General features: G+C 36.8%; 1 long non-coding RNA gene across 2 annotated transcripts in view; it reads right to left on the bottom strand.

Annotated features, from left to right (window-relative positions):
• The window catches only part of LOC134808122 (uncharacterized), a 204946-nt gene that overhangs the window by 72734 nt on the left and 119465 nt on the right, over positions 1-12747 (bottom strand). Inside the window, exon 1 of one of the 2 annotated variants that reach the window (XR_010150438.1) lies at positions 2034-2115. The exons of the other annotated variant lie outside the window; for it this stretch is intronic. This is a non-coding gene — a long non-coding RNA (uncharacterized LOC134808122). Of the gene's footprint in view, positions 1-2033; positions 2116-12747 lie in introns of those variants that run through there. 2 annotated transcript variants of the gene reach the window in all.

The following is a 12747-nucleotide window of genomic DNA, read 5'->3' as shown; positions in this document are numbered from 1 at the left end:
ATCTCTGTCCAAGCTTTGGCTTACCACAAGCTTAACGAAGTAGAGACTTCAGTGGTCACACATGAGAAAGAATAGAGACTTTAGAAAATTAGTTCAGGAAAGTCACTAAACAAACAAAATCAACAGCAACAACTACAATATAAAAACAGCAATAAAACACCTTAGAGAGGAGATATGAGTTCCAGAGTTGCCTCATTATATTATCTTAAATGTTCAGTTTTCAACAACAACAACAACAAAAATATGAGACATGCAAAAGACAGGAAAGTACAACTCATATGCAGGGGAAAACCAGTCTCTTAGGCAGTCCATGTTGTAGACTTACTAGACAAAGATTTTTAACTCCTTATGATAAAGAAATAACAGAAACCATGTCTAAAGAACTAAAGGAAAGCATAAGAATGATATTTTACCAAATAGAGAACATAAATTAAAATATATAAATTATTTTTAAATGAGCCAAATAGAAATTCTAGAGTTGAAAAGAATAATAATTTAATTTATAAATTCACTAGAGGGGCTCAACAGCAGATCTGAGCTGGCAGAAGAAATAATCAATGAACTTGAATATAGGCAAATTGAGATTATCCTGCATGAGTAGCAGAAAAAAAAAAAGAACAAGAAGCATGAAGAAAGCCCCCAGAGACCAATGGTACACTATCAAACATAGCAACAAACACATAATAAGAGTCTCAAGGGAAAAGAAAAGAGAAAACTGACAGAAAGAATATTTGAGGGAAATAATAACTGAAAACATCCCAACTTGGATAACAAACATCAACCCATACATATAAATAGCTCAACAAACTACAAGTAGGATAAACTGAAAGAGATTACCTAGATACAAAATAATCAAACTGTCAAAAGGCAGACAGAGAACCTTTAAAGCAGTAAAAGAGGCGATTCAACATTTAAAAATAATCATCAATAAGATGTATAGGCAACAGTTCATCAGAAACAATGGAGGCCAGATGGCAGTGGAATTGCATATTCAAAGTCATGAAAGAAAAAGACAGCTAACCAAGAATCCAGGAAAATAACCCTTCAAAAACAAAGACTAAATTAAGACATTTCCAGGTAAACAAAACACTGAGAGCACTTGCAGCCCTCTAAGAAACAATAAGGAAGCCCGCAGGCTGAAATGAAATGATTGTTCCCAGGGGCTCCTAGGGAGCCCTGGACACTGGACAGAAACTTGAATCCATACAAAGAAATAAAAAACATCAGTAATGTTAACTATGTAGGTAAACATAAAATACAGTATAGATATCTTTTTCCTTTGCAACTATTTTCTTTTTCTGAGTAATTTAAAAGAAAATTGCATAAAGCAATATTTATAAAACGGTGTGAATGGACTTGTAATGTTTAAAGATGTATTTTATGACAATAGCACAAGTGGGGAGGACATGGAGCTCTATACGGGAACAAAGTTGTGTATACTATTAAAACTAGTTGGTGTTATTTTTGAACTAGATTGATATAAATAAACTGTTAATTGTCACCCCTAGGAAAATTCCGTAAAAATAAGTATGTCTAGATCTAACAGATATCTGCAGGACACTCCACAAAAACACCAGAATACACATTTTTCTCAAGTGCACATAAAACATTACCCAGGATATGCCTTATTTTAGGCTATAGAACACCTTTAATAAATTTAAAATAATTTAAAAGGATTAATTTTAAATAATTTAAATTACACAAAGTATGTTTTCCAACCACAATAGAATTAAATTATAAATCAATAATATAACTTTAGAAAATTCACAAATATGTAAAAATTAAACAATACACTGCTAAATAAATAAGGAGTTAAAGAAGAAATTGCCAGGAAATGAATCACAAAGAGGAAATAAAAAATCTGGTCTGAAATTAGAAAATACTTTTTAAGATAAATGAAAATAAAACATACCAAACCTATAGAATGCATCTAAAGCATTGATTACAGACAAATTACAGCTTTAAGAATATTATGCTATTTTAAAAGTAAAAATCTAATTATTAAAAAAAAGATAAATAACCCAACTTTTCACCTTAAGAACGTAGAAACAGAAGATGGCCGAATAGGAACAGCTCCGGTCTACAGCTCCCAGCGTGAGGGATGCAGAAGACGGGTGATTTCTGCATTTCCATCTGAGGTACCGGGTTCATCTCACTAGGGAGTGCCAGACAGTGGGCGCAGGCCAGTGGGTGTGCGCACCGCGCGCGAGCCAAAGCAGGGCGAGGCATTGCCTCACCTGGGAAGCGCAAGGGGTCAGGGAGTTCCCTTTCCGAGTCAAAGAAACGGGTGACGGAAGCACCTGGAAAATCGGGTCACTCCCACCCAAATATTGCGCTTTTCAGACCGGCTTAAAAAACGGCGCACCATGAGACTATATCCCACACCTGGCTCGGAGGGTCCTACGCCCACGGAGTCTAGCTGATTGCTAGCACAGCAGTCTGAGATCAAACTGCAAGGCGGCAGCGAGGCTGGGGGAGGGGCGCCCGCCATTGCCCAGGCTTGCTTAGGTAAACAAAGCAGCCGGGAAGCTCGAACTGGGTGGAGCCCACCACAGCTCAAGGAGGCCTGCCTGCCTCTGTAGGCTCCACCTCTGGGGGCAGGGCACAGACAAACAAAAAGACAGCAGTAACCTCTGCAGACTTAAATGTCCCTGTCTGACAGCTTTGAAGAGAGCAGTGGTTCTCCCAGCACGCAGCTGGAGATCTGAGAACGGGCACACTGCCTCCTCAAGTGGGTCCCTGACCCCTGACCCCCGAGCAGCCTAACTGGGAGGCATCCCCCAGCAGGGGCACACTGACACCTCACATGGCAGGGTATTCCAACAGACCTGCAGCTGAGGGTCCTGTCTGTTAGAAGGAAAACTAACAAACAGAAAGGACATCCACACCGAAAACCCATCTGTACATCACCATCATCAAAGACCAAAAGTAGATAAAACCACAAAGATGGGAAAAAAACAGAACAGAAAAACTGGAAACTCTAAAACGCAGAGCGCCTCTCCTCCTCCAAAGGAACGCAGTTCCTCACCAGCAACGGAACAAAGCCGGATGGAGAATGACTTTGACGAGCTGAGAGAAGGTTTCAGACGATCAAATTACTCTGAGCTACGGGAGGACATTCAAAACAAAGGCAAAGAAGTTGAAAACTTTGAAAAAAATTTAGAAGAATGTATAACTAGAATAACCAAGACAGAGAAGTGCTTAAAGGAGCTGATGGAGCTGAAAACCAAGGCTGGAGAACTACGTGAAGAATGCAGAAGCCTCAGGAGCCAATGCGATCAACTGGAAGAAAGGGTATCAGCGATGGAAGATGAAATGAATGAAATGAAGCGAGAAGGGAAGTTTAGAGAAAAAAGAATCAAAAGAAATGAGCAAAGCCTCCAAGAAGTATGGGACTATGTGAAACGACCAAATCTACGTCTGATTGGTGTACCTGAAAGTGATGGGGAGAATGGAACCAAGTTGGAAAACACTCTGCAGTATATTATCCAGGAGAACTTCCCCAATCTAGCAAGGCAGGCCAATGTTCAGATTCAGGAAATACAGAGAATGCCACAAAGATACTCCTCGAGAAGAGCAACTCCAAGACACATAATTGTCAGATTCACCAAAGTTGAAATGAAGGAAAAAATGTTAAGGGCAGCCAGAGAGAAAGGTTGGGTTACCCTCAAAGGGAAGCCCATCAGACTAACAGCGGATCTCTCGGCAGAAACCCTACAAGCCAGAAGAGAGTGGGGGCCAATATTTAACATTCTTAAAGAAAAGAATTTTCAACCCAGAATTTCATATCCAGCCAAACTAAGCTTCATAAGTGAAGGAGAAATTAAATACTTTACAGACAAGCAAATGCTGAGAGATTTTGTCACCACCAGGCCTGCCCTAAAAGAGCTCCTGAAGGAAGCCCTAAACATGGAAAGGAACAACCAGTACCAGCCGCTGCAAAATCATGCCAAAATGTAAAGACCATCGAGACTAGGAAGAAACTGCATCAACTAACGAGCAAAATCACCAGCTAACATCATAATGACAGGATCACATTCACACATAACAATATTAACTTTAAATGTAAATGGACTAAATTCTCCAATTAAAAGACACAGACTGGCAAGTTGGATAAAGAGTCAAGACCCATCAGTGTGCTGTATTCAGGAAACCCATCTCACGTGCAGAGACACACATAGGCTCAAAATAAAAGGATGGAGGAAGATCTACCAAGCAAATGGAAAACAAAAAAAGGCAGGGGTTGCAATCCTAGTCTCTGACAAAACAGACTTTAAACCAACAAAGATCAAAAGAGACAAAGAAGGCCATTACATAATGGTAAAGGGATCAATTCAACAAGAGGAGCTAACTATCCTAAATATATATGCACCCAATACAGGAGCACCCAGATTCATAAAGCAAGTCCTGAGTGACCTACAAAGAGACTTAGACTCCCACACATTAATAATGGGAGACTTTAACACCCCACTGTCAACATTAGACAGATCAACGAGACAGAAAGTCAACAAGGATACCCAGGAATTGAACTCAGCTCTGCACCAAGTGGACCTAATAGACATCTACAGAACTCTCCACCCCAAATCAACAGCATATACATTTTTTTCAGCACCACACCACACCTATTCCAAAATTGACCACATAGTTGGAAGTAAAGCTCTCCTCAGCAAATGTAAAAGAACAGAAATTATAACAAACTATCTCTCAGACCACAGTGCAATCAAACTAGAACTCAGGATTAAGAATCTCACTCAAAGCCGCTCAACTACATGGAAACTGAACAACCTGCTCCTGAATGACTACTGGGTACATAACGAAATGAAGGCAGAAATAAAGATGTTCTTTGAAACCAACGAGAATAAAGACACAACATACCAGAATCTCTGGGACGCATTCAAAGCAGTGTGTAGAGGGAAATTTATAGCACTAAATGCCCACAAGAGAAAGCAGGAACGATCCAAAATTGACACCCTAACATCACAATTAAAAGAACTAGAAAAGCAAGAGCAAACACATTCAAAAGCTAGCAGAAGGCAAGAAATAACTAAAATCAGAGCAGAACTCAAGGAAATAGAGACACAAAAAACCCTTCAAAAAATCAATGAATCCAGGAGCTGGTTTTTTGAAAGGATCAACAAAATTGATAGACCGCTAGCAAGACTAATAAAGAAAAAAAGACAGAAGAATCAAATAGACACAATAAAAAATGATAAAGGGGATATCACCACCGATCCCACAGAAATACAAACTACCATCAGAGAATACTACAAACACCTCTACGCAAATAAACTAGAAAATCTAGAAGAAATGGATACATTCCTCGACACATACACTCTCCCAAGACTAAACCAGGAAGAAGTTGAATCTCTGAATAGGCCAATAACAGGATCTGAAATGTGGCAATAATCAATAGTTTACCAACAAAAAAGAGTCCAGGACCAGATGGATTCACAGCCGAATTCTACCAGAGGTACAAGGAGGAACTGGTACCATTCCTTCTGAAACTATTCCAATCAATAGAAAAAGAGGGAATCCTCCCTAACTCATTTTATGAGGCCAGCATCATTCTGATACCAAAGCCGGGCAGAGACACAACCAAAAAAGAGAATTTTAGACCAATATCCTTGATGAACATTGATGCAAAAATCCTCAATAAAATACTGGCAAAACGAATCCAGCAGCACATCAAAAAGCTTATCCACCATCATCAAGTGGGCTTCATCCCTGGGATGCAAGGCTGGTTCAATATACGCAAATCAATAAATGTAATCCAGCATATAAACAGAGCCAAAGACAAAAACCACATGATTATCTCAATAGATGCAGAAAAAGCCTTTGACAAAATTCAACAACCCTTCATGCTAAAAACTCTCAATAAATTAGGTATTGATGGGACGTATTTCAAAATAATAAGAGCTATCTATGACAAACACACAGCCAATATCATACTGAATGGGCAAAAACTGGAAGCATTCCCTTTGAAAACTGGCACAAGACAGGGAAGCCCTCTCTCACCGCTCCTATTCAACATAGTGTTGGAAGTTCTGGCCAGGGCAATCAGGCAGGAGAAGGAAATAAAGGGTATTCAATTAGGAAAAGAGGAAGTCAAATTGTCCCTTTTTGCAGACGACATGATTGTTTATCTAGAAAACCCCATTGTCTCAGCCCAAAATCTCCTTAAGCTGATAAGCAACTTCAGCAAAGTCTCAGGATACAAAATCAATGTACAAAAATCACAAGCATTCTTATACACCAACAACAGACAAACAGAGAGCCAAATCATGAGTGAACTCCCATTCACAATTGCTTCAAAGAGAATAAAATACCTAGGAATCCAACTTACAAGGGATGTGAAGGACCTCTTCAAGGAGAACTACAAACCACTGCTCAAGGAAATAAAAGAGGATACAAACAAATGGAAGAACATTCCATGCTCATGGGTAGGAAGAATCAATATCGTGAAAATGGCCATACTGCCCAAGGTAATTTACAGATTCAATGCCATCCCCATCAAGCTACCAATGACGTTCTTCACAGAATTGGAAAAAACTACTTTAAAGTTCATATGGAACCAAAAAAGAGCCCGCATCGCCAAATCAATCCTAAGCCAAAAGAACAAAGCTGGAGGCATCACACTACCTGACTTCAAACTATACTACAAGGCTACAGTAACCAAAACAGCATGGTACGGGTACCAAAACAGAGATATAGATCAATGGAACAGAACAGAGCCCTCAGAAATAACGCCGCATACCTACAACTATCTGATCTTTGACAAACCTGAGAAAAACAAGCAATGGGGAAAGGATTCCCTACTTAATAAATGGTGCTGGGAAAACTGGCTAGCCATATGTAGAAAGCTGAAACTGGATCCCTTCCTTACACCTTATCCAAAAATCAATTCAAGATGGATTAAAGATTTAAACGTTAGACCTAAAACCATAAAAACCCTAGAAGAAAACCTAGGCATTAGCATTCAGGACATAGGCGTGGGCAAGGACTTCATGTCCAAAACACCAAAAGCAATGGCAACAAAAGACAAAATTGACAAATGGGATCTCATTAAACTAAAGAGCTTCTGCACAGCAAAAGAAACTACCATCAGAGTGAACAGGCAACCTACAACATGGGAGAAAATTTTCGCAACCTACTCATCTGACAAAGGGCTAATATCCAGAATCTACAATGAACTCAAACAAATTTACAAGAAAAAAACAAACAACCCCATCAAAAAGTGGGCGAAGGACATGAACAGACACTTCTCAAAAGAAGACATTTATGCAGCCAAAAAATACATGAAAAAATGCTCATCATCACTGGCCATCAGAGAAATACAAATCAAAACCACAATGAGATATCATCTCACACCAGTTAGAATGGCAATCATTAAAAAGTCAGGAAACAACAGGTGCTGGAGAGGATGTGGAGAAATAGGAACACTTTTACACTGTTGGTGGGACTGTAAACTAGTTCAACCATTGTGGAAGTCAGTGTGGCAATTCCTCAGGGATCTAGAACTGGAAATACCATTTGACCCAGCCATCCCATTACTGGGTATATACCCAAATGACTATAAATCATGCTGCTATAAAGACACATGCACACGTATGTTTATTGCGGCATTATTCACAATAGCAAAGACTTGGAACCAACCCAAATGTCCAACAATGATAGACTGGATTAAGAAAATGTGGCACATATACACCATGGAATACTATGCAGCCATAAAAAATGATGAGTTCATGTCCTTTGTAGGGACATGGATGAAATTGGAAACCATCATTCTCAGTAAACTATCGCAAGAACAAAAAACCAAACACCGCATATTCTCACTCATAGGTGGGAATTGAACAATGAGATCACATGGACACAGGAAGGGGAATATCACACTCTGGGGACTGTGGTGGGGTAGGGGGAGGGGGGAGGGGTAGCATTGGGAGATATACCTAATGCTAGATGACGAGTTAGTGGGTGCAGCGCACCAGCATGGCACATGTATACATATGTAACTAACCTGCACAATATGCACATGTACCCTAAAACTTAAAGTATAATAAAAAAAAAAAAAAAAGAATGTAGAAACAAAAGGGCAAACTAAGCCTAGGAAGAAAATAATTAAATAACAACAGAAATAAATTAAATAGAAAATAGAAAATAATAGAGAAAATCAGAGAAACCAAATACAAGTTGTGCATAACCTTTTCTAATTGGATAGCCCCAATAGCAGGAATGACCACCCAGAATATACACGTGAGTAAAACATCAGTAATACCATCTGGCAACTTCTCTGATTAATATCAAGAGTGCATGTATAGGAGGAGAAGGCCACTATCATTATAACCTAAATAGCCCCAGTGGTGGATCCTGCACCCTATCCTACAGATGTTCCAGTTTTGACAGGAGGAGTTTGCATTTAGGAAGACATTTTGCTCCTGCAGTGTCAGAGTCCAATTGCAGAAATGCATCAAGTCTAGATTAATAAAGTTAGGTACTTGAGGTATCAGAAAAGTCTATGGTTAGGGAAACATCCATTTGTGGCACAGCAATCAGAGCATTACTTAATTTTCTGGCATGAAGGGTTTAAAATCAAAATAGTCAAAAATAACAACAGCTACAATTAGTGGCTAAGGAAGACATAATAGATAAAGAAGCAAATTACAGCCACAAAATATGAATTATGAGTGGAGGGGAAAAGTCTAGAGTATTTTTATGCAATCAAAATTAAGTTGCTATCAGTTTAAAATAGTCTATTAAACTATAGCACTTTTAATCCTAGCCCCATGGTAACCACAAAGAAAGAAATTGCAGCAGATACACAAATAAGAAGGAGAAAGAAAACAAAGTTTAGCACCACAGAAAACCACCAAACTACAGAGGTAAACAATAAGATAGGAAGAAAAAATCAAAGCCTGTGCAAAGAAACTAGAAATAATTAACAAAATGGCAAGAGCAAGTCTTTATCTATCAGTAATAACCTTGAACATAAATTGATTAAATTCTTCAACTAAAAAATGTATAGTAGCCAAATGGATTTTTTTCAAGACCCAAATATGTGCTGCCAAGAAGAGACTCACCTCGCTGCTAAAAACAAACAGAATAAAAGTGAAGAAATGGAGAAAGATATCTCATGCAAACAGAAACCAGATAAAATAAACATTAAAAATTGTAAGAAAAGAGACAAAGAAAGTCATTATACAATGATAAAGGGACCAATTTTACAAGAAAATATAACAATTGTAAATATATAAGCACCCAACACCAGAGCACCCAAATAAATAAAACAAACATTACTGGACCTAAGAGAATAGATAGCCTGCAATACAATAAATAAAAGTAGAAGACTCCAAAACCCTACTTTCAACAATGGCCAGATCATCTAGACCAAAAATTAACAAAGAAACATCATAGACTTAAATTGCACCATAGACCAACTCAACCTAACAGACATTTAGTTCAGGAACAATTCAAAACAATTACATTATAATTCAAAACAATTTACATAACATTCTATCAAATAACTGCAGAATAAATACTCTTTGTAACTGCACATAGAACAGCCTCCAGTTTAAATTAGATGGTAGGTGACAAAACAAGTCTTAACAAACTTAAGAAGACAGAGATTGTATCAAGTCTCTTTTCTGACTACATGGTATAAAACTAGAAACCCACTACAAGAAAACTCTGGAAACTTTACAAATACATGGAAATGAAACAATGTGCTCTTAAATTAGCAATGACTCTCTCAAAAAATTAAAAGAAACATAAAAAATTTCCTTTAGATAAATAAGAATAAAAACACATCAAATCAAAACCTATGGGACACAGCAAAAGTAGTTTTAAGAGGAAAGTTTATAGCAATAAACACCTGCATGGAAAAAACAAGAAAGTTTTGTTTTTTTTTTGTTTTTTTTTGTTTTTTTTAAGATGGAGTTTCGCTCTTGTTGTCCAGGCTAGAGTACAATGGCATGATCTCGGCTCACCACAACCTCCACCTCCCGGGTTCAAATGATTCTCCTGCTTCAGCCTCCCGAGTAGCTGGGATTACAGGCATACATCACTATGCTGGGCTAATTTTTTGTATTTTTAGTAGAGATGGGATAACCTAATGATGCATCTCAAGGAACTAGAAAAACAAGAAAAAACTGACCCAAAATTTGGTAAAAGAAAAGAAATAATAAAGATCAGAGCAGAAACAAACCACAGAGACTGAAAAAGCAATTCAAAAGATTAACAAAATGAAGAGATTATTTTGTGAAAAGGTAAAATCTACAAACATTTAGCTAGCCTAAGGAAAAAAAGACTCAAATAAATAAAATCAGAAATGAAAAAAAGACATTACAACTGACATCACAGAAATACAAAGGGTCATAATGTACTACTCTGATCAGCTATGCCAATGAATTGATAACATAGAAGAAATGACAAATTATTGGATACATACAATCTACCAAGATTGAATTATGAAGTAATAGAAAATCTAAGCAGACCAATAACAAGTAAGGAAATTAAATCAGTAATAAGAAGTCTTCCATTAAAGGAAAGCCCAAGACTCAATGGCTTGATCGTTGAATTCTACCAAACATTTAAAGAAGAAATAATGCTAATTCTCCTCAAACTATTTTAGAAAATTAAAGAGAGAGGAATACTTCTGAACTCATTTTATGAAGGCAGCATTACACTGATTCCAAAATCATACAAGGACACTACAAAAAAAGAAAACTACAGGCCAATATCCTAGATGAATATAGATGCAAAAATTCTTAGCAAGATACAAGCAAACTGGATCCAATAGCACATTAGAAATATCATTCACTATTATCAAATGGAATTCATCCCAGGGATGCAAGTATAATTTAACATACACAAATCAATAAATGTGATACACCATGTTAACAGAAAGACAAAAATCATGCGATCATTTTAATAAACACAGAAAATGCATTTAACAATCTTTAACATCCCTTCATAATAAAAACTCTAAATGAATTAGGTATAGAGGTATGTACCTCAAAACAATAAAGGCCATATATGACAAATCCACAGCTAACATCATACTGAATAGGTAAAAGCTGAAAACTTTCCCTCTAAGATCAGGAACAAGCCAAAGATGCCCACTTTTACCATTTCTATTCAACATAGTATTGGAAGTCCTAGCCAGAGCAGCTAGGTAAGAGAGAGAAATGATAGGCATCCAAAGTGGAAAGAGAAAGCCAAATTGTCCTTTTTTGCAGAAAACATGATCACATTATATAGAAAACCCTAAAGACCCCGTGAAAATACTGTTACAACTAACAAACAAATTCAGTAAAGTTGCAGGATACAAAGTCAACATACAAAAAATCAGCAGCATTTCGATATGCTAATAGTGAACTATCTGGAAAAAATCAATAAAACAATTTCAATTACAATAGTTATAAAAGGTAATAATATACCTAGAAATAAATGTAACCAACTAGGTTAAAAAAATCTCTACACTGAAAACTATAAAACTTTGATGAAAGGAACTGGCACATATAAATGAAAAGGTATCTCATGCTCATGGATTGGAAGAATTACTATTGTTAAAATACCCATACCACCCAAAGCGATCTACAGTTTTAATGCAATTTCTATCAAAATACCAAAGGCATATTTTGCAGAAATAGAAAAAAAATCCTAAAATTCATATGAGACTCCAAAAGGGCCTAAATATATAAAGCAATCCTAAACAAAAAGAACAAACTAGAGGCATTTCACTACCTGACTTCAAAGTATACTACAAAGCAGTAGTAACCAAAACAGCTTGATACTGACATAAAAACAGACACATAGGCTGATGGAATAGAATAGAGCCCAGAAATAAATTCATGCACCTTACAGCCAATTGATTTTTTGAGAAAGGTACCAAAAACACACATTGTGGGAAAGGCAGCCTCTGTAGTAAATGATGCTGGGAAAATTAGATATGTACATGCAGAAGAATGCGACTAGATCCCTACCTCTCAACATATACAAAAATCAACTTAAAATAAACCAAATACTTAAATGTAAAACTTGAAACTATGAAACTACTAAAAGAAAATGTTGGGGAACTCTTCACAACATCAGGCTGGGCAAAGATTTTTTAAAATAAGACCTCAAAAGCACAGGCAACAAAAGTAAAAACAGACAAATAGAATTACATTAATGTAAAAAGCTTCTGCGTGTAAAGAGACAACCTACAAAATGGGAGAAAATAGTTGCAAACTACACATCTGACAAGATGTAAATATCCAAACTTTACAGGAAACTTAACAGCAAAAAAATAAGTAACCAACTTAAAAAAAAGGGTGAAAGACCTTAATAGACATTTCTCAAAAGAAGACGTACACGTGGCCAACAGGTATATTTAAAAATGCTCATTAATAATCATCAGGAAAATGCAAATCAAAAGTACAGTGAGATATTACTTCATTATAATGGCCATTATGAAAAAGACAAAAGAAAACAAGTGTTAGTAAGGATGTGGAGAAAAGGAAACACATACTGTTGATAGGATTATAAACTAATACTGCCATTATTAAAAAAAACAGTATGGAGATTCCTCAAAAAATTAAAAATAAAACTATCATATGATTCAGCAATTACCCTCCTGTGTATATACCAAAAGAAAATAAAATCAGTGTTTTGAAGAGATATCTGCACTCCCATGTTTATTGCCACACTATTTACAGCAGCCAGGATATTAAATTAACCTAAGTGTCCAACAACAGATGAATAGATAAATAA

This window comes from Pan troglodytes, chromosome 14 (genome assembly GCF_028858775.2).
Source record: "Pan troglodytes isolate AG18354 chromosome 14, NHGRI_mPanTro3-v2.0_pri, whole genome shotgun sequence".
NCBI classification, from domain to species: domain Eukaryota; kingdom Metazoa; phylum Chordata; class Mammalia; order Primates; family Hominidae; genus Pan; species Pan troglodytes.
The sequence above is the reverse complement of the archived record's forward strand: the minus strand, read 5'-3'. Positions and strand labels throughout refer to the sequence as shown.